Genomic DNA, 22,132 nt, shown 5'->3' with positions numbered 1-22,132 from the left:
TAGAAAAATAAAAATAAAAACAAAAGTAATGAATAGAAACTGGTAAAAATAGTATCAAACCAATATATCTATAATTACTTTAAGTATGAATAGTCTAAATGTACTGATTCAAACACAGAAAATATCTAAGGTGATTAAAAGAAAAACAATTATGCATTGTTAAAGAGAAGCCTATTTTAAATATAAAGCCTCTGTTGTGAGAAAAAGTAAAGGGATGAAGGAAGATATGACATGCTGACCCTAGTTGAAAGAATACTGGAGTAGCTAATATTAATTTTAGACAAAGTAGACCTCAGAATAAGAAACAAGTGTCAGCTTTAAAGTTAGTTCTTTGAAAAACAAGTGGTCCTCTGAAAAGATCAATAAAATTTATAAACCACTAACCAAGAGAAAAAGAGAAAAGGTAATACTAATAATATCAGAAACAAAAGAAGAACCATCTCTACTGATTCCCGAACATAAAAGGATAGTAAAGGAACATTATGAACAACTCTATGCCCATACAAACGATGACTTAGATAAGATATGCTAATTCCAAGAAACACAAAAACTACCAAAATTCACACACAAAGAAATATATAATTGAAATAACTTTGTTTCTGTTAAGGAAATTGTATCAGTTAATAGCCCCCAAAGAAAGCACGAGTCCCAGATGTTTTTACTAGTAATTGTAGCAATGGAACAAGAGTTAAAACTTACTAACTCATTCTATGAGAGCAGGATTACCCTAATACTCAAAGCATACAAAGATATTATAAGAAAGCAAAATTACACATCGATGTCTCTTCTAAATCTAGATTCAAAACTTCTTATAGAAATATCAGAAAATGAATTTGACAATGTATACAAAGTGTTATGCTCTATAAATAAGTGAGATACTCCAAAGATGTAAGGTTGGTTCAACACTCAAAGTTCAATCAATATAACTCACCACACCACCAGACTAAAGAAGAAAAAGAATAGCCATCAGAAAGGATAAATATCAATAATTTTCATCTATGTGGTTGGAACTGAAGGGTATTATTCTAAGTGAAATAAGTTAATCTGAGAAAGATGGGATGCCTGGGTGGCTCAGTGGCTGAGCGTCTGCCTTTGACCCAGGGCGTGATCCTGGGGTCCTGGGATTGAATCCCACATCAGGCTTCCCGCATGGAGCCTGCTTCTCCCTCTGCCTATGGCCTCTCTCTGTGTGTCTCTCATGAATAAATAAATAAAATCTTAAAAAAATCTGAAAGACAATTATCATATGGTTTCATGTATATGCAGAATATAAGCAATAGGGCAAGGAGCATAAGAGAAGGAGGGGAAACGGAAAGGGGAAAATAAGAGAGGAAGACAAGCCATGAGACTATTAACTCTGGGAAACAAACCGATGGGTGCTGAAGGGGAAGTGAATGGGTGGATAGGATAACTTGGTGATGAGCATAAGGAAGGCATGTGATTTGATGATCACTGGGTGTTATACACAACTGATGTATTATTGAAAACTACATTTGAAACTAGTGATGTACTACTATATGTTGGTAAATTGAATTTAAATAAAAATAGATGCTTTCCCCCCCTTTTAAAAAATATGTTATTTATTCATTCATGAGAGACATAGAAAGAGAGGCAGCAATATAGGCAGAGGGAGAAGCTGGCTCCCTGTGGGAAGCCCAATGCAGGACTTGATGCAGGACCCCAGGATCATGCCCTGACCCAAAGGCAGACACTCAATCACTGAGCCACCTAGGGATCCCAAAAGAGATGCCTTCTACACACACACACACACACACACGCAAAAGAATAAACACACAGATCAATGCAACAGGATAGAGAGGCCAAAAATAGACCCATATAAATACAGTCAACTGGTCCTGTATAAAGAAGCAAAGGTATTCAATGGAGAAATGATAGTCTTTCAGCGAATTATTGTGAAACAATTTGATGTCCAGACTGGGGAAAAAATAAATAAATAAAAATCAGTGTGACACAGATGTACAATTAAAAAGAAAAACTCAAAAAAAATTAAAAACTCAAAAAAAAGAAAAACTCAACAGTTGATTATAAAGCTGAATATAAATCACAAAACTTTAAAACTTCTAGTAAGAAAACATGTAAGTAAATCAATGTGACCTTGTATATGGCAGTAAGTTTTTAGATAAAACAGCAAAATTATAATCTATCAAAAATAATTGATAAGTTGGAACTTATTCAAGTTAAAAAAAATGAAAAGACAAGTTAGAGATTGGGAGAAAACATTTGTAAAACACCTAATTGAAGATTTATTTCCAAAATATGAAAAGAACTTTCAATCGGAAAAGGACATTCTATGGTCTCATTCATTTGGGGAATATAAAAATTAGTGAAAGGAAATAAAGGAAAAGGAGAGAAAATGAGTGAAAATATCAGTAAGGGTGACAAAAGATAAGAGACACTTAATTCTGGGAAATGAAAGGGGAAGGGGAAGTGGGTGGAGGATTGGGGTGACTGGGTGATGGGCAATGAGGGGGGCACTCGGGATGAGCACTGAGTGTTATGCTATATGTTGGCAAATTGAACTCCAATAAAAAAAAATGTAAAAAAAAAAAGAAAAAAAAAAGAAAAAAATCAGCAATAAAGAAAACAACCAATCAAAAAACGGCCAAAATATCTGACAGATAACTCAATGAAGAAGATATATGCATGGCACATTTAATCATTATTACAGATGCTCAACTAATATTTTGTTCACAAAATGCGAATTAAAATGATATAGTGCTACACTCCTATTAGAAAGGCTAAAAATCCCAAAATCTGACAATATTCATCCATAGCTGGCAAGGATGTGGAACAACAGGTTCTCTCTTTCGTTGCTGGTAGGAATATACATTGTTATTTTGGAAGACAGTTTGATAGCTCCCAAAAAGCTAGAATATTTTTACTATACAATGTAGTAATGGCTCTACTTGATAATTACCAATATATATGAATGCTGTGTTTACATGATAACCTGTAAGTGAATGTTTATAGTAGCTTCATTCATAATCACCCCAAACTGAAAGCAACCAATATGTCTTTAAATAGGTGAACTGTAATTGTGGTATATCCATAAATATAATAGTATCCAGTGATAAAAAGAAATGAGCTATTACACCAAGGAAAGCTACTAAATCCATATTGCTGATTGAAATAAACTATTCTGAAAGGTTATATACTATATGATTTTAATTATATGGTCTTCTAGAAAAGGCAAAGTTATAGAAACTATAAAGAAGGTAAAAAGCAGTGGTTGCCAGGCATTTGTATTGATGTAAGTCTAATTGAAAAGACAACACAGAGTGAATATTCTGTGTAATACTATAAAGGTGCACATGTTTGAAAACCCATAGAACTTTAAAGTACAAAGAGTTCTTACAAATTTGAAAATGTATGCAAAATTTTGAAAAAAATCAGATCAAGGAACATCAAGATGCATTGCAAAATGTTACAAAATAATCTAATTTTTTACAGATATATAAAACAACTTCACCAAAGGATGTGGGGGGGAAAGGTGTTGACCTAAGTGATTTCAGAAATGAAATGTGTCAGTAAACTAAAGGCTAAGGAAATTGTATGTGAGGACCGTACTCTAGTCGATAATTTTCCCCATGGGGGTATGGGTTAACAGTTCAGATGCTGATATACATGGGCACGTGTACACTGAAACTGAAAAATTTGGTAAATGGATGGCAGATGGTAAGAAGCCGATTTCTCACTGCTGGAGTGGAAGTTTACAGGCAAGAAAGGGGAGAAGGCTAAAGTGTTTCATGTGCTGATGGATTAGAGTTGGAAATATCAGTAAAGACTCACTATTGACATTTCTACTGATATTTAACTTAATACACATAGAGATATATATAAAAATACATAGATCTATATATGTTAATGTACACACATTTTTCCTTGCTTTGTCAGCAGGGAAAGCATAGAACCAAAGGCATTTCAGTAACAATTAGCATGTCAAGGTCCTAGATCTTAATTTGTAATGCTACTCTTCAAAATGGGCTGATTTTTTCAAGGATAGGGACAGGAAACAAAGGATGAACTTGGCATTTTGCAGTCTCTGAAAGTAAGGAAGTGCTCAAACAAAAACCCATGCTATGGGGTAGGAGCCAATTAAAAGACCTCTCCATGGCAAAACTGAAATTATCTGAGCAAGAAAATAGACAAAATAGTATCAGATTATAACCCATGATATATATATATATATATATATATATATATACAACCATGAATTTATATTGATACTAGTAAATGATTAAATATTTAAATAAATAATTAGAGACAAATCTCCTGTACAGTAGAATCCCAAATAATTTATGTACTCTACTCTCAGGAACAGCATAATTTTCCACTATTAAGTATGACTTTCAGGGGTTCCTAGGTGGCTCAGTCCATTGAGTATCCGTCTTTGGCTCAGGTCATGATCCTAGGGTCCTTGGGACGAAGCCCTGCGTCAGGTTTCCTGCTGTTCCCCCTGCTTGTGCGCTCTCTCCCTTAAATAAATAAATAAATAAATAAATAAATAAATAAATAAATAAATAAATAAAATGTTTTTAAGGAAAAGAATGAGCTTCACATAGTGACTGCCTTCCAGAGCACAATGTGGGAAAGGGAGATGGGGAAGGAATAACTTGACAGCACAAAAATCTGGCAAAGACTATGTGAGCTCAGAAGTTAAGGTCAATATAAGGCATGTTGATTGTATGTCCCCTTGATGTAAGATGAAAATGGACTTTACTTCTGTGATCTTTTTTGCCAAAACAGATAATCCTTCTCTATTCCTAGAAACCACTGGACAAATCTCAATAAGGAACGTTCTACAAAATAACTGGGCAGATTTCTTCAAAACTCTCAAGAGCATCAAAAACAAGGGCAGTCTGAGTGATTGTCACAGTCAAGATGATGCTTAAGGGAACAAGACAATCAAATGCAGTGAGGTATCTGGATGAGATCCTGGAAGACAAAAAGTACATTCAATAAAAACTAAGGGGATCTGAATAAAACTCGGACTTCAGTTAACAACAATGTTACAAAATTGGTTCATTAATCGTGACATACGTACCATGTTAGATGATAATAAAAAAGGGAAGCTAGATGGGGAGTACATGAGAACTTTCTGTACTATCTTCACAATCTTTCTGTAAATCTAAACTGTTCTAAAATAAAAATTTTATTGAAAAACAATTGGCCACTTCTTTTTCTCTGTCATCCCACACGTCCATTCTATTAGCAAGCATAGTCATGTCTGTCTATCATGCACTCATACCTACTTACACACATACAAATCTCTGTCTACATCCACTAGAAACAAGAGCTTCAAGGAAGCACTGAAGGTCTGACACTCTATGTGTGACATGCCATCCAGCCCAAGGATGCGAAGGTGAGGATAACAAATCACGTAAATGCCAGGAAACAGATCATGTAAATGATGCATTATGTCGTGTTACAATATCGGCCACTAAAAGTCAGAGCAATTGTTTGCATCAGTAAAACTATATCTAGCTTCATACTGAAAGGGAGAAAAGGGGACCCTGGGAGGCTCAGTCATTCTCTCTCCCTCTCTTAAATAGATAAATAAATCTTAAAAAGTGAAAGAGTGGACAATTCAATTTACTAGTTTTATCTTGCCTCACATTTCCCTCTTTTAAGGTTTTGTGTGGAAATTATCCTTTGACCACCGTGACACTATGCAAAAGCACAGATCTCTTGCTACATGGAGTGACATTTCATCCCAGTTGAGGTAGAACAGTGGTGTGATATGAGTGGGATAACAACCAAGAGAAAAGATGGCAGTTGAGTGAAATGCAGAAGGCAGGCAAGTAGTGATATGTTGGAGCTGGTTCATAATGACTCCGAAGAGCTGTTCCTGCTTATCCTTCCTTAGCTACATCTTCAGTGATATTGTATTGATAGTTCAAACATGCTCATAGTTGACACATTTACAGCATAAAAATTGGCACTATCACACATCAAAGTTTGTTTGGTTGGTTATGGAGCCAGATCACCAGCACACCACAGCCACAAAGGTCTGTGTCCAAGTAAGAACCCAAACCTGCCAAGGCTACTACTGTTTTCACTACTCCCACTTCCATTAAAGATGTGTATACCTCTCGCCTAGACTGTAGTGAGAGCTTCCTGTATGTTCTGCTCTCTTTTTCTTTTGCTTCCTACATTCGATTCTCCAGACAACATCCAAGGATATTGTTTAAACATCTATCAGAACATGCAACTCCTCTGTTTACTATAGGGGCTCCTCATTTACAATCTAACGTAATTACCTAGAAAGTTCTCAAACTGATCTGGCACCTGCTTACCTCTCTGGAAGCATTTTCTACCGCACATCCTGTCAGTCTCACTGGCTTTCTCTCTTCTTCAAATGTCCCCAGATACTTCCAGCTTTGAGATGATGAGCCACTGTCTATGCTAATATGAAAGACTCTTCAGATGGCTGGCTTATTTCTGTCACTGGGATGGTATCTCAAATGTCCCCAGTGTTGTAAGGGATTTCTTAACCACATAAGCTCAGATGATGCCCCTCCCTCTTTCTCTGGCTCACTACCTCATTTATTTTCTTCTGATATTTCTCCACTCTTGAATTGACATTATAGTTCTCACCATTTTCATGTTTGTCTTTTGTCTCACCCACACAGGACATACCCTCAACAGAAATGTCAGACCTTTTTTCAGAAATGATCCTGAGTTTTATACCTCCATTGCTTAGAATAGAGCCTGGGATACAGTAGGTGTTTAATAAACTTTTTTTTTTTTCAATGAATGTGGAAAAATGTGTGTGGGGCCATGGTTAGATGGTAGAGCTCAGACCCCTCTGTGGTTTCACAGACAATTAAGAATTGCTTGTCAGTCAGGAGTACCAGGCACCTAATTCAAAAAGATCCTTCTCTTAGTGAGTACTTAGGCCACATTTGGTGTGGTGCTTGTGTGAATTATGCACTCAGCTTTCACACATACCAATACAAGTAAAGAATAAGAGGCACTGCCAGTGCCTTAGATGGAAGTCACAAATTATGTAAGTCAAAATTTATTTAATAAGGAATGAAAAGCATAAAATTCGAAAATGGACTTGCTACACTCATAAAATTTTAAAGTGAAAGAATTAAAACAAACCAAAGGCCTCTTAATATCTCTTCTAATTATCCAGGTGTTCTTCATTAGAACCACAGTGCTTATAATACAAAGGATTTATTATTTCCTAGTGATGGTATGATAAAGCCAATCCCTTCCTAAGTTGTTGATAAAATCATATAATTCTTTTGAATGAGCATGCAGCTGATAATTTTCCAGATCTTTAGGAATTCATAGAAACATTTCTTAAGTAAACATTTCTCTGAAACTTCCTTAAAAAAAGATCAAATATATGAGGGCTATGAAGGAGTGAGAGGCTTATGGGTGGGTATATTTCTAAGAGCATTATTGATAACAGAAAAAATGGAAAAAAAATTATACTGGAGGCTGAGCACCTTATGGTTTATAAGTATGAGAGAATATTGGTCTGTTCTAGTTCCATAAAAATTAAAACACATTATTAAATTTTATAGCATAATGATAAAAGCAATTATATGAAGAAGAGTGAAAGGATTATGGGTAATTATAATCCCTTTATCTCTTTTCTAATTCATTTAACTCAGTGAGTACTCTTCTAACTTGAAATCTGTATTTATAATAAAGTATTAGTTGCTTTTTAAAGTTTTTGTAAGTGCTATCTTTCTGCAATTTGTAGTATCTAAGAGTTAACAGTTTAACAGAGTAGATTCATTAAGAAAATTATTACATAGGCACTACAAATTTAGTTGGATCTTTAGTTGGTAGGAAATTTTATCCAGGACAGTATTATTCCCTGAAAAGAAGGAAAAAAAGTGTGTGTGTTTGTGTGTGTGTGTGTGTGTGTTTAACCTTAGCACAAATAGTTGTGTGATCTTGGTGTAACCATTATAGCTTCAATATATACACTTTATTGGAGGATCCGATTAACTCTAAGAATTTACAAAACAGAAGCTGATGTTTCCAGGCATAGATGTGAAATATTAAGCAGATTTATGTCTGACATTATAGGTAGGGTTTACTCTAAACAAAGAGGCAAAGAATTGACAGCAGTGACTATTTCAATGAATATTATGATTCACCAGGACTCCTATTTTGCTATGAAAAATGCATGTCCTTATTTTTCATCCCCCTTAACATAAAATATTATGGTACATTTGCTTTTTCGTATTCTAGCGCTCGTATCCCATGTGTTTTCCAATCCCTCAATGGTATACAAAGCAATGGTGTACAATCGTATACCACTGTAAAGAATATGGAGTTTAAGGTAAGAAAAGTCTGAGTTGAAGTACTGGTTCCATCAATGACTAGCTATGCAGACTCTGACAACGAATTTACATTTGCTATGTCTGAGTTCCTGCGTCTTAAAATCCAAAGATAATGTCTATTGGGAAAGATTAAGGAAGAAATAGCATTCCTAAAGTGACTAGTATGCAGAAAATGTTCAAAATGTCAGTTTCCCCAATATCACCTACTGCCTAACTATGTACAAAATATATTATATTCTCCTAAGTTCAGTAATCACATCATGCAGAGTAACAATTCAGTAACCACATGTACATATAATATAGTACAAACTATATTATATTCTCCTAAATTCAGTAACCACATCATGTAGAGTAACAATTATGTGTAACAGAGCATAATTATGTGTATTCCTTGCAGCATCTAGAACACTGCCTCGAGCATCATAGGTACTGTCTAAATATTTGTGGATGGATTTACTGACCACAACATTCCTTTGATGGTCAATGAGAGCTAAGTAAATCAAAAACATTTTATTTGCCTTTTTCCTTTTCTGAGTGTTATTTTTTCTCGCAAAGCTTATACTAATTAAAATTCTATTAATCAACATATTCTATTTGACTGGCTGGTAGATTCTTCTGTTTAATCAGGCTAATGAAACAAAGGACATGGTTGATGTTGCTGTTCTATTCAATGCAAATATCTTTACAAAGCATGCACATAAATAATGCCACATGCATTTCTTAAAGAAGTAGAAACAGAGTATTGGCTTTAAGTAAAGCCACCATCATAGTATAGCCTGTCAAAATTGCATAAAATCACACTAGGGACATCATTACTTTGAGAATTGGTGCCATTTTCAAAAGGTATGTATTGATTTATTTTTAAGGATTTTATTTATTTACTTGAGAGAGAGAGAGAATTAACAGGGAAGGGACAGAAAAAGCAGATTCCCCACTGAGCAGATAGCCTGATGCAGGGCTTTATATCCCAGGACCCCAAAATCATGACCTGAGCCAAAGGCCGATGCTTAACCCACTGAGCCACCCAGGCGCCCGTCAAAGACATTTATTTAAATGTGTTTCATATCACCAAGGAATTTTACCTCCATAGTAACTGAGCAAAGGGTCACAATTGCATTCATCAAAAGGAAAATATCTACATGTCAGTATTTGGGTGCAGATTCTCCTCTATGATAGCAACTCATTGAGGTGATTGATAGTCATCCTCTTTAGCCCACTGTGAATGAATAACATTTGGTAAAGAAATAGTCCTGCTGTAGGACTGGTCTGTCCCGTCCCTGAAGTCATTTTCTGATTGCTTCCAACACGCACTGGCTCTGCAACCCAACGTGTACACAGACTTTGACTGTGGTTGGAATTCTGGCTCATTGGCTGCCATTATTGTGATAGTCATTTATCATAGAAGTAAAACCATGTGTGAGGTTATCTTCCCAAATGGATGGGGATGTTCTTAAAATCAATGTGAAAATTAGCTCTCGCTCATTCTCTGCACCCTCAACATCCTTAACATCCAATCAAGAGAAAGACTAAATCACTTTGAAGAAAAGTAAAAGTTAATAAAAAGCAATTACTCTAACCGTGACTGATATGAATTTTAGATGAATTTTATATTTATTTTGAATTTTAACTTACTGATGTTGCTGATCCTGAATTCAATTACATTTTGGCAATATTGCTAATGATCTCTTATAAATCATTTTACAGCAGTCCGCAGATTAAATGCATCCAAGTTATCATGATTTTATACTATTTAAGATTTTTTTCACTCAAGCATTTTTCTAGATTCGTGCACATAAAATTCACACAGTAACATTACAGCTGTCATTTTCGAATCAAAATTGAATTTAATAATCTGTCAGTAAGACAACAAATATTTGTTGAGCATAGACTATATGGAATCATCATATTGAATATTCAGGAGAAGTAATTATGATTGTTAAGATTCCTGTCCTCAAAATATCCATATGCTGGATAGTGTTGCAGTGATTTAATTTAACTATTTCTGTGACGATACTATGTTATCTTAAAGGAAATGGTAAAAATCACATTTACTGAGTGTTTTGCATGTGCCAACTACTGACATCTGAAGACAGGATGGTATGATGCAGAGTGCATGGGTGATGGGACCAAGTATTTTACTTTAAATAATTCGGTCATTCAATACCATGGTAGCCTAAATTGAGTCAGCCTTCTAGAGCTTCATTTGTAAACACACAACAAAAATGGTGGTGGTGAAAAATAGCTTTCCTTGTTGTAAGGACTAGAGATAATATATGTAAAGCAACTGGAGTATGATATATAATATAAATGGTTGCTATTTTCGTATCATTATACATATGCTCAGTATCATTTAATTCTCAGTGAAAAGGAAAAAATCCTAAAATATTGGTATTATCCATATTAACAATCAAGGAAACTAAGGCAGAATTGATTTAAATAATCTGCCCAATTTATCCACATAATAAGGAGAAATGGGTTCTCAATTTACATCAATGTCACTTGAACCCAATTGTGTCTGCTACAAGCTGTTCTGAAAGTAATGAATGCTAGAGGTTGCTTGCCTGGGTAATTCAGTCAATACAAGAGAGCTGGGGCTTAGCAAGTACAGCAGAGAAGACTATGCCCCCCCTCGAAACAGTACCAGTGACTGACTGATGGTATACAGACTGGTGTTTTAATCAACAAGACCTAGGGAGCTGCTGAATGGCAAAACTGAGGGGCTTGGTTCACAGGATTTCTGAGCCGCTACAGAAAGGCTTTTAAAGATCTTGCATTAACTCAGAATCACAGTTCTGAGTTAATGCAAAAAATGCTGGAACAGACTCTATCTTGAAAGGAAAACGCAGTGCATGTACGTTTGGGCGCTTGGTGCATGAAGATAGATGTCGTGGTTGGCCACAGTCTTGGAAGGAAATATGTGAAAAGCAGGAATTTGGACAGGAAGCTTCAGCAGAAGTTTAAAAATACGCAGATGACTTAGGACAGAGCAGTTAAATAAATATGTGAAGAAACCTGGCATAAGATGAGGGGAAAGATCATGCCCCACCTAAACTCACTCAGATTTTAAAATTAAGGAGACAAAAGCCTACATACAGTACAGAGACATTAAAAACTAAATATAACAGCATGCTGATTTCTGCCAGCTGGCTTGCAGGGCATTAACCCTGGGATCACCATAAAGTTCTAGATTGAAAGGTGTGGCAGGAAACTCGCACAGTAGGGATGTCTGGGAGGTGCAGTTGGTGAAGCAGCTGACTCTTGATTTTGGCTCAGGTCGTGACTGCAGGGTCATGAGATCAACCTTCTGTGTTCAGCATGGAGTTTCCTTGGGATTCTCTCTTCCTCTCTCCCTTTGCCATTTCGACTCTCTCTCTCTCTAAAAAGAAATAATTTTTAAAAGAAGCCTCTGCCCCTCCCAACTCATTCTCTCTCTCTCTCAAAAAGAAAATAAATCTTAAAAAAAAAAAAAAAAAACAGAAACTCACACAGCATTAGATCCCAGAGGACACAGACTAGAGGCAATAGATAACTCCCAGTACATGAAGTATTCCCAAAGTGAAGTATTCCCAAAGTGTTTCTATTTATTTTTAATGACTCAGAGCATGGTGCCCAGGATAACGTGTGTGTGTGTGTGTGTGTGTGTGTGTGTGTGTGTGTGTGTTTATGAGGAAGCAAGGAGGTAAATCTGAAATTCATGGATTCTTACCACTTACAACCGAGTCAAGCAAGAGAAGTCAGGACAAACAGAAATAAGAGCTGAAATGGTGACTCATATGGATCCTCTCTATTGTCATTATGAAATTACTATAATAAAAATATGTCATGCACATGTGCATTTTATATATATTTTATATACAAATGCAAGTGTGTGTACTTATACATATGTACATGCACATGCATATTTATGTTTTATCAAATGAAATGAAAATGCAGGGGAAGGTTGATGGGGAATTATGGTAATACTGAGTCAACAAAGAAGGAATAGGCAATAACAGGAATTCTGGAAGCCACATATGCAAAAAATTAGACATTTTAGAAATTATCCCATCAAATGTATTGCATGCATGCAATGTTCTTTAAATATATGAACAATAGCAATTTAAAAATATATTATATTATCTCTAAAAGAAACACATTACAAGATATATTTATTAATTAGGAACATAAGAGTACAATAGAATGCAGACCAGCCATGTGTATTTCCCCAATTCCCAAATTTTGGAATACAATTCGATGAGAGCCAACAAACTTGTAGATTGAGTAGTTTATTCATTTATTTTTTAATAACTTAAGCCAAATAGGATATCCTTCAGGTGATAAATATTCACATTTCTACTTTATGACTCAGGTAGTCACCTGTGTAATTGCAAGGACATAGGATATTACAAAATATCTCTATATAATTCTAGCATTCAGGAAAGCTCTAATATATGATTTATTTATATGCCTATCTTGACTATAAGTTTCGTGAGGGTAGCAGTGAGATTTGGCAGGGCTGCTTGGCTCACTAGTTTTCCTGGGGCGTAAACAGATGAATGCTATTGAAGGAATTCAGGATATGCATCCCAAAATATGCCACTTTGTCATATTGATTATTTTGAGTCAAAGGCACTTGAAACACTGCAAATACTACAAAGGAGATAAAATTTCCATGTGAAAAGCATCTTTCTTCTATCAAGAGGAAGAAACATTCTTGGCACTTGAGATGACCCATAGAGACTGAGAAAATCTTTGCCAACAGAAATTTGATAAAATGACTCTTCGCTTCCCTTTATCTCACTCTATGTTTAAGTTACTTTTCCATATTTTCTTCTCTTTGTTCAAGCTAGAATGTAATAACTTAGGCTTAGTCACTTTTTTGGGTCTTCATTTTTCTTGTGAGGGGGTCCCATGTACCTGTAAATAATATTCGTATGTTTTTCTCCTGGTTAATTTGTCCTGTCAGTCGCAGCTAGACACTAGGAGGGTGAAGGCACATTTTACCTTCCCTGCAATACAAAACAGAAAGACCTGAAATAGATTCATGGAGAGATGACAACTTCATATTTACTGAAGATACAATCTCAAACTGCTGGGGTATAGGGATTTTTTTTTTTAAGATTTTACTTATTTATTTGACAGAGAGAGAGAGCACATGCATAAGCAGGAGGGAGATGCAGAGGGAGAAGCAGACTCCCCAATGAGCAGGGACTTCCCCCATGTAGGGCTGATCCCAGGACCCCAAGACCATGACATGATCCTAAAGTAGAAACTCAACTGACTGAGCCACTAGGTAAAAGGATTTTTTTTTTTCAATAAAGGGTATTGTAATAATGTGAATGGCTTGGAAGTTAATAAAACTGGTTTCAAATTTCACACAGTATTATCAGAATAAATTCCAGTTGTATTGAATATCTAAAGTTAAAACCACACCAGAGGCACCTGAGTGGCTCAGTTGATTAAGTGGTCGGCTCAGGATTTCAACTCAGGTCGTGATCTCAGGGTCCTGGGTCCAGGCCCCAAGTTGGGCTCTGCACTCAGCAGGGAGTCTGCTTAAGGATTCTCTCTCTCCCTCCACACTCCTCACTCCATGTGTGTGCTCTCTTTCTCTCTCAAATAAATAAATGAATCTTTAAAAAATAAAATAAAATAAAGCAGAACCAAAACAAAACAAATAACCAAACAAACAAAATGCTGGAAGAAAACATGAATGCATTTTTCTATAACCTAGGAGTGTGGAACTCCCTAATTGTGATTCAAAGCAAAGAGGCAGGTGAAAATCTTGATACATTTTACTATACAAAGAATCAAAATGTTACTTTTGCTCCAAGAAATTTACCAAGAGCAAACTGAAAAAAATCTAAATACTCAAAAAATTTCACTATATAGGGGTGCTTGGATGTCTCAAGTGGTCGAGCATCTGACTTTCGATCTAGACTCCGGTCATGATCTCAGGATCTTGAGGTGGAGTCCCACTTCTGGCTCCGTGCTGAGTGTGGAGTTTGCTTAAGACTCTTTCTCTGTCACTCCCCTTCTACCTAGGTGTGTGCTCTCTCTCTTTCTCTCTCTCTCAAAAAAAAGTAAATTTATTTAAAAAATTCTCTTCTCCCTCTGCCTCTTCCACCAGGCTCAAGCTCTCTTTCTCTCTTTCTAAAAAAAAAAATTACTATACAACATATTATTTGATAGCAAAAACATATAGAGGAAAATTTGAATTCAGAGGGCTATTGCTTCTTTTGTCTTTAAAATATAACTCCTAAAAATAAATAAATAAATAAAATGTAACTCCTGTTCTTTGGTTGTTTGAAGTTCAACAAAGTTCAGGAAGAGATTGAAAGCACCATTTTTAAAATTTCTCTCATTGGACACTTCAAAAACTAGTTTTCCGGAACAAAGATTGCCCTCCATTTGGCCAAATTTTATAACTGGAGTTTTAAAATAGTTATAATGTAAATATTCTTACTTAAATTTACTAAATTACAAACAGCAGCAAAGGTTTGAGGAGAAAACTTGGGTAGACCTACAGTAGTCTACATAATACCGACGCTATATTCTACTCATTATTTAAAATGTCCTTTTAATTTTTAATGCTCTTTCCAATATTTAGATATAAAGAATAACCACTGAGATAGCAAGTCAACATTCTTGGTAGAGGGAATAAGTACCGCAATATATGCAATTTGCCTTGCAAAATCGTCAGAAAAAGAGTTACAAAAATATTTACAAAATTGTTTAATGCCCCCTAAATTTATTTAACAGAGTTAAACATAGAGTCATAGATTCCCCAAACACACAAATGTCTTCTCCTAACATAAAAATCATAGTGGCTTTTATGCATGCACTGTAAATAAAATAGTAAGAAATCTGAATTTGGTTTTGAAGGACCCCGCAGATGAACTCAGTGCCTAGATAAGAATAGGGTACACTTGGCCTTTAATGAAAGAGAGTCAATGTGCCAGTTCTCTTGAGGCTGTGCGGCGGAATCAGCCATGTCAACCTCATACTCAGAATGGTCTGCATGTTTATCGAGACTATTTTTTTTCCTTCCCCCTCAGCAGCTAGACTGGGAGCTGGAGCCATATGGTCAGTGACTCACAAGGAAGGCAAAGAAAGGGAGATTTGGGATACAAGAGTAGCATTGATCAAGCTAGACAAAAACACAACTGTGCAAAATTACAAAAAAACAAACAATTCTTTCACCATATTTGCACTGCAGCTACACTAATGGACATCCTCACGTCATACTAGACACTCTGTATTTATTTTTCTGATGGATTTCCCTATAATCTGTTTCAGATTATCTTGGCTTACAAAAATAACTTTTTTCCCCAAGATTGGGGACCACCAAGGAACTGCAGATGCACACATAAAATTTCATTCCTTTAGTCCTGCTTTTAGAATATTCTTTGACTCATTTCTTTCTACCTAAAAACAAACACCTACCTCCCTCCGGCTTCCTTCTTCCAAAAACTTTTCTTAGTATCTTTCGGCTAAAATGATGAAATTTCACTGAGGTACAAAGTTAATCTAGCATTTCTGAATGGGTTCACATGTTGGCAATTTCTATTGTGATTTCTGCATGTCTGGACTACCCACTATGCTGAAGGACTTGCTTCCCCACATTTTTTTAAAGATTTTATTTATCTATTCATGAGAGACAAAGAGAGAAAGGCAGAGATACAGGCAGAGGGAGAAGCAGGCTCCACGCAGGGAGCCCTATATGGGACTTCATCCGGGGTCTCCAGGATCACAACCTGGGTGAAAGGTGGTGCTAAACCGCTGAGCCACCCAGGCTAACGCCCCACATATTAATATTGAGAAGGCTTTGTCTGTCTTACAATGACCCAGAGCAACGAGAGAGGTTTCTCATATCTCTCATAACTGATACCTTGACAGCTTTCTGAGAATATTTGGTAGGGTTAGTTCTGCTCATTTTGGTCCTAACCGAGAAGGAAGACATGGGAAAAAGAACCATTTTGAGGGCACAGTTTTTGCTAGAAACTGTCCTCTGTGTATGTACACTTCATCTTACTGAAATTTCATGAATGCCCCCAGTGAAGTAACTTGCCAACAGCTACCCAGAGTGTACCTGGCACATGACTTTGAATTAGAGCCTCAGCTATATGCCTACCCACTCTATACATGAACTTTCTATTTTCTCAGAACGATAATGGGGGTTACAGATTTTTTTGTAGGACCTGAAACATTATATACAGGATTTCAGGACTTCTTATAATTGTTTTTTTTTCTTCAAGTAAGGTAAGTGAAGACTTCTGAGCAACAGGATGCTGGTATTTAATTTGAATCAGTGGTTAAGTCACGATTCTATCTCTACAGCACTCTTCTCTGTTCATCAGTACACTCGATCCTAATTATGTGTGTGTTGCTTAGTGTGTTTGTGTAAAACGATAGTGACATGATATTATTGTCATGTTATCAAACAAAGTGTTAATAACTAAAAAGGAAAGAGAGTAGGTGTCCAAAAATATTCTCTCAGCACAGACAGTTCAATATTTTACACCCGAATGGAGTAGCCATGTAGCTAGTTAGTATAATTGTGCTCCAACACATGATGAAACGGACATGCTGTAAGCAATGTTGTAGAAACATATTGGCATGGCCTTAGAAAGGCAATAACTTTAAAATTGTATGAGATTTTCATTTTTTCAAATCACCTATTTTCCTGTTATCAATTAAGGTAAAAAGTCATATAAAACCACACTTAAAAATTCTATTATTGGGTTGGATTGAGGGCATCAGTTCCCCAAGGGAAGCCTTGCATGTGTAAAACATTTCATCAAAAACCAAACAACTCAGAAAGAGAAGTGGGACCCAGAGAGACTATGGGGATGAAAACAAGCAGCTCCAGGATTCGCTCAGTGCTTCCCCTTTACCGTATTCACCTTATTGGTCTCGATTAAGTTGACCTGGATAGAGAAAAAGAAAAAGAAATAAAGTTTAACACTGAAGGCAACAACATCTTTCATTTACTTCAAAACAGATAGGTTTACAACAAGCCAGATTTTTGTGAGGTTTGCCAAATTTGGAAACAATTCCCTGCAATATGTGCATAATCAGAAAAAAATATCTACTAATAAAAATAGTATTACTGATGCTCTCAAGCCAGCTGTGTTTTCTGTGGATTTCACTCAGTTTCCACATGGAATTGCTTTAATGGTAAAGATAATGAAGGTATTTTCATCCTGAAAGAGACCCAAAGGATACTACCCATAGGAATCATTTCGTTCAACACTGAATTCTGCAATGGGAAGCAGCAGCTGTGGAAGTGTTGTCCAGCTGCTCTGTGAAACCCAGTGTGGTAGAAGAAGATGATTTATCAAGACGTGACAGATTTTCTTATTAAGAATTTGGCTGACAGTGTTAAGCAAAGCAGCGAGACATAATCACCCTCCAAAGTTGCCAATGTGGTGAGCGTGAAAAAAATTGCATTTAACAGACTCCAGAAAATGGGAAGTAACATTGAAGATGTCGAGATGTAGATTGCTAAAGACCATGGTTTTCTAATTGATGTGTGTTTTTGTCATTATGGTGACAGGGAAGCATCAAACTGGATGATCTCAGCCCCAATATGCAGATTTTACAGTGTCCCAGTAAACTATGGGCTCTGGGACACATGCTGGTTTCAAAATCTAACATTAATAGGGGCCTCACACAAATTTAGTGGAGACACAACACAGCCTATGACTTGCAAATCCATAATGACATACTTCATGAGAATTTAGAAATACTTGACTTTCCTCTCATACACTGTCTGGGATGAAACACAGTGATGCTCCTGCCATAGATAGCTTAATCACGTACTCCCACTGTAAGATGGCTTGGTAGTTTAGAATCATGACTTTCAAATTAGCTGAAGACAAAAATTTTGTGGGTCATAAGAAATGTAGGATGAAAAACTGGAAAGAAAAAAAAAAAGGTGGCCCATCATGGGTTGTTATCAGGGAAAGATTCTCTAAAGTCACTTCTAGAAGACAGAGCTTCCAGTCAGCCCATTTCTTTGGCCAATCTAGACACCTTCTTGAACACCACCTAGCCTTTTATTATTAAGAAAGACAAAAATGCTTTCAGTTGGAAATATAACTGGCCATCATGCAGAGTAAGTCAGTTGTGTGGATTAAGGTTTTCTTTTGGCCTCCATATATCCCAGGCTTGGTTCTGAAAGAGCCAACATCCCAAAGCACAGCAGGTGCAAACAAAGAAATGCCCATCATGTCACTTCTTTTGAGCAATGTCTACTCTTTCTAGCCAAAAGACTAGGAAAGGGGCATCTTAGCAAGGTGGGCAATTTTAGACAAAAACTTCTCTCCTCAAGCCAAAAACCGTGGGGGGGGGGGATCCTGCAGCCCTGCAGCCCTGCAGCCCTACCCCCCACCCCAGACCTAACAAGGACCAGTGGGGAGCCTAGACTTCCACCCCACCAGGTTCTGTAGCTCATTCCCTGATTCAATTGGGTCTCTGCTGAATTCTTATTTTGCTGTTACCTCTACCCTTTTCACTTTGTTACTTTTTTTTCTATTCAGCATTTATCACACTTTAACATTAAGTGATGAGATGAATTTCTTGTTAGGTATATATTTTTCTCCCCCATGAGAATATAAGTTATATGAGGGCTGGGCACAGTGACTGTCTGGGTCACCATTGTGCTCCCAGTACAAGAATAGTGCTGGGCATATAAAGAGTACTCAATAAGTATTAAATGAATCAACATATGAAAAAGAAATACTTTATATTCAATAATAATGATGATAAAATTACTAGCAAAAAAGCAACAACGGTTTGTTAGATCACATGATGTTTTGCTATGAATCAAGAAATGCTTTTCTCCCTAGAACAAATGGTACATATTTCATGAATTAAACAATACAATATATAAAAGCTTTTAGCATAATTGATATCATTTCTAGAGGAGGATGCTGATGTACAAAATTTAAATAACTGTCATAAGATCACACCTCTAGAATGCTGAGTAGAACTTCAGCTTGTGTGGACTGGGGAGTTGTAATTGTTTTTCTACTCAGTATTTCCCAAATGGGAAGATACTGAGTAGAAACTGGTCAGGGTCTACTCTGGTCTATGACAATCACCTGCAGAAAATCACATGAAGATCTTTTTAATAATGTAGCTCCCTGGACCCTTCTTTCACAAATGAAAATTTGGAGGTAAATTTTGAGGCAATTTTTTTTAGTTTTTTGGATGATTCTGATGTGAAGTTAGGTCAGTGTATTAGTCAGAGTTTGGCAAAGAAACAAAACCAGTAGGATGTCTATATATACATTTGTGTGGGAGGGTTTATAAAGAGATTTATAATAATATATATATTTCCCAGGAGTCTGGAGAGCACCAGGAATAGTGACCTGCAGGGAGGGGATGAAGGAACATATTAAGCTCTTCCCTCTTTCTCTCCCTTTAATATTCCATTGGTGTCACTTGGCATGATCCAACTCAAAAGGAAAGCAGAAGGTGGAGGAGCCCATTGGTGCAGTCCACATGGATCAGCTTCCTGAGACTCAGAGCAGGTGGGACAAAGGCAGAGAGAGAATCAAGAAACGGTACAGAGGGTGCTCAGAAAATGAAGATAAGTCTTCCATCCAAAGCTAGCCTGGTATCAGTGAGATGGAGAAGAAATTCTATGGAATTAGAGAACCCCTAGAAATATAACTATAAATGCCAGGGGATTAGGGAACCGCACTCTTACCCAGGGAAAGGAAGGCTTGGCTGTAGATAAATTCAATTAGCTGAATCCTCATGGCAGCCAAGCTGAATGTCAATGCTAAGTGTTTTGCGTATGGCTTCTATATGATGGGGTGCAAATGTCCTGCCCCCTAATCCTGATCCATTTCTCTGGGAGCAACACACGAAAAGATTTGCCCATGATGAATTCTTACCTGAACTTCTCCCTTATTACATGGCAGCTGCCAGTTCTCAGCAGAACTCCTTGGAATAAATATAGAACCTCACTGAAACAAAATCTAATCTTTCTTGAGATATTATCTAATTTTATATAACCAAAATACAGTATATAAAAGTATAGATTCACCTTATGTATTTTCCCATTTATATTCTACTTAATGAGTCTTAATAATAATAGGCACATTTAAAAACATGATTTAAATATTTTTTTTTCAGCTGGAAATGACAAGGTAACCGCTATGCTAGTCAGGAAGCTTTTAAATTAAAGGATACGTATAATGACAATAACTCCCAATTAGGCTAGCATCTTCAGTTTTGATACTTTTCATTAGCAACAGTGTTATTTCCACATTTATTCAGAGTCAGCTGAATATCTGTAGGTTCCAGGCACTATTGTAGGCACTGGGGAAATAGCAATTTATAAGAGAGAGAGAGAGAGAGAGAGAGAGAGAGATGGGAAAAACAGAGGTGAGAAGAAATGCTTTCAAGAGATAGCAGGACAGCCAGCGTGGCTGTGGCACAATTAATCAGATTGAGAGTCTTAGGGATGCTGTTGAGATAAGCAGAAGCCAGATCCTACTGGGATCCCAGGACGGTGCTAAGGACTTTGGTCATAGTATGGTGGGAAGATACATGAGGCCTCTGAGCAGGTAAGAGCTATGCTCAGGGAAGGTTACATTTTAAAAGCCAGGCTCCAGCTGCTATGTGGAGGATAGCTCCTACTGGGACAAAAGAGGAATCAGGAAACCTAAAACAATGTCCCCCAATTAATGAAAACCAGAGCCAGGATTAGAACCCAACTACACTCGTGTAGAAAGATGCCTGATATCATTATTCTAAATTCCTTCCCACACTTCAGGGTTTGAGCCATATTTTGGTTTCCTGAACAAACCAAATATTTGCCTGCCATTAGACAGAGCGTAAACACAAACCTCTTCATTAGAAGCATCTGTGCTGTAAACACTTTTGAGGGGGAGAAAAAAGGATGATTTTCTTTCCTTCTTAAAAGGACAAATGTAGCTGTCTACACCTCCATGGGGTTACAGAAACAGAGACAGCTGTTTAGGATTGCAAAGTGTCCACACAGAGGCTAAGATTACAGAGGTAGTTTTGTCTATAGATCACCATGTGGCTACAGACACATCATGAAATTATTTATAACTGTGCTCAGCACCTTTGGGAAAATGAATTAACTGTGTGTGTGTGTGTGTGTGTGTGTGTGTGTCTGTGCACACATATCTAGTACAGAACGCTAACAAAGGATAGAACAGATACAGGAGATGGTTCCTAAGTTAACTAGATGTGCATTTTACCTTTGGTTGTTCTTATGGACTGAATGCTTGTATCCCCCCCCCCACCCTCAATTTGTACATTGAAGCCCTATCCTCCAGGGCAACTATTTTGGAGATGAGGCTTCTAAAGAAGTAATAAAGGTTAAATGAGATTATAAATGGTGTGTGTGTGTGTGTGTGTGTGTGTGTGTGTGTGTGTGTGGACAGGCTCTAAACCAAGAGGATTGGTGTCCTTATAAGAACTCACTGAAGATCTGGGATGCCTGGATGGCTCAGCGGTTAAGTGTCTGCCTTTGGCCTACGGTGTGATCCAGGGGTCCCGGGTCGAGTCCTACCTCAGGCTCCCAGCATGGAGCCTGGTTCTCCCTCGGCCTATGTCTCTGCCTTGCTCTTTCTGTGTCTCTCATGAATAAATGAAATCTTAAAAGAAGAAGAAGAAGCAGGAGAAGCAGCCGGCACCGAAGATCTTGCCAGGCTGTGCTCTTTCCATGTGTGCACAAAGAGGTCATGTGAGAACACAACAGGAAGGCGGCAGCCATCCACAGACCAAGGAGAGAAACTTCACCAGTCCTCAACTGGGTGAGCATTGATCTTAGACTT

General features: G+C 37.0%; 2 long non-coding RNA genes across 2 annotated transcripts in view; one reads left to right on the top strand and one right to left on the bottom strand.

Moving 5' to 3' along the window:
- Positions 1-5,097, top strand: part of LOC112656910 (uncharacterized) — a 28,987-nt gene extending 23,890 nt beyond the window's left edge. The window contains exon 3 of the long non-coding RNA XR_003134740.2: positions 4,789-5,097. This is a non-coding gene — a long non-coding RNA (uncharacterized LOC112656910). The remainder of the gene's footprint in view (positions 1-4,788) is intronic.
- An 11,923-nt stretch (positions 5,098-17,020) lies between these two features.
- The window catches only part of LOC125755528 (uncharacterized), a 47,575-nt gene continuing 42,463 nt past the window's right edge, over positions 17,021-22,132 (bottom strand). Inside the window, exon 3 of the long non-coding RNA XR_007412230.1 lies at positions 17,021-17,236. This is a non-coding gene — a long non-coding RNA (uncharacterized LOC125755528). The remainder of the gene's footprint in view (positions 17,237-22,132) is intronic.

The sequence above is a fragment of the Canis lupus genome, chromosome 8 (genome assembly GCF_003254725.2).
Source record: "Canis lupus dingo isolate Sandy chromosome 8, ASM325472v2, whole genome shotgun sequence".
Lineage (NCBI taxonomy): Eukaryota > Metazoa > Chordata > Mammalia > Carnivora > Canidae > Canis > Canis lupus.
The sequence above is the reverse complement of the archived record's forward strand: the minus strand, read 5'-3'. Positions and strand labels throughout refer to the sequence as shown.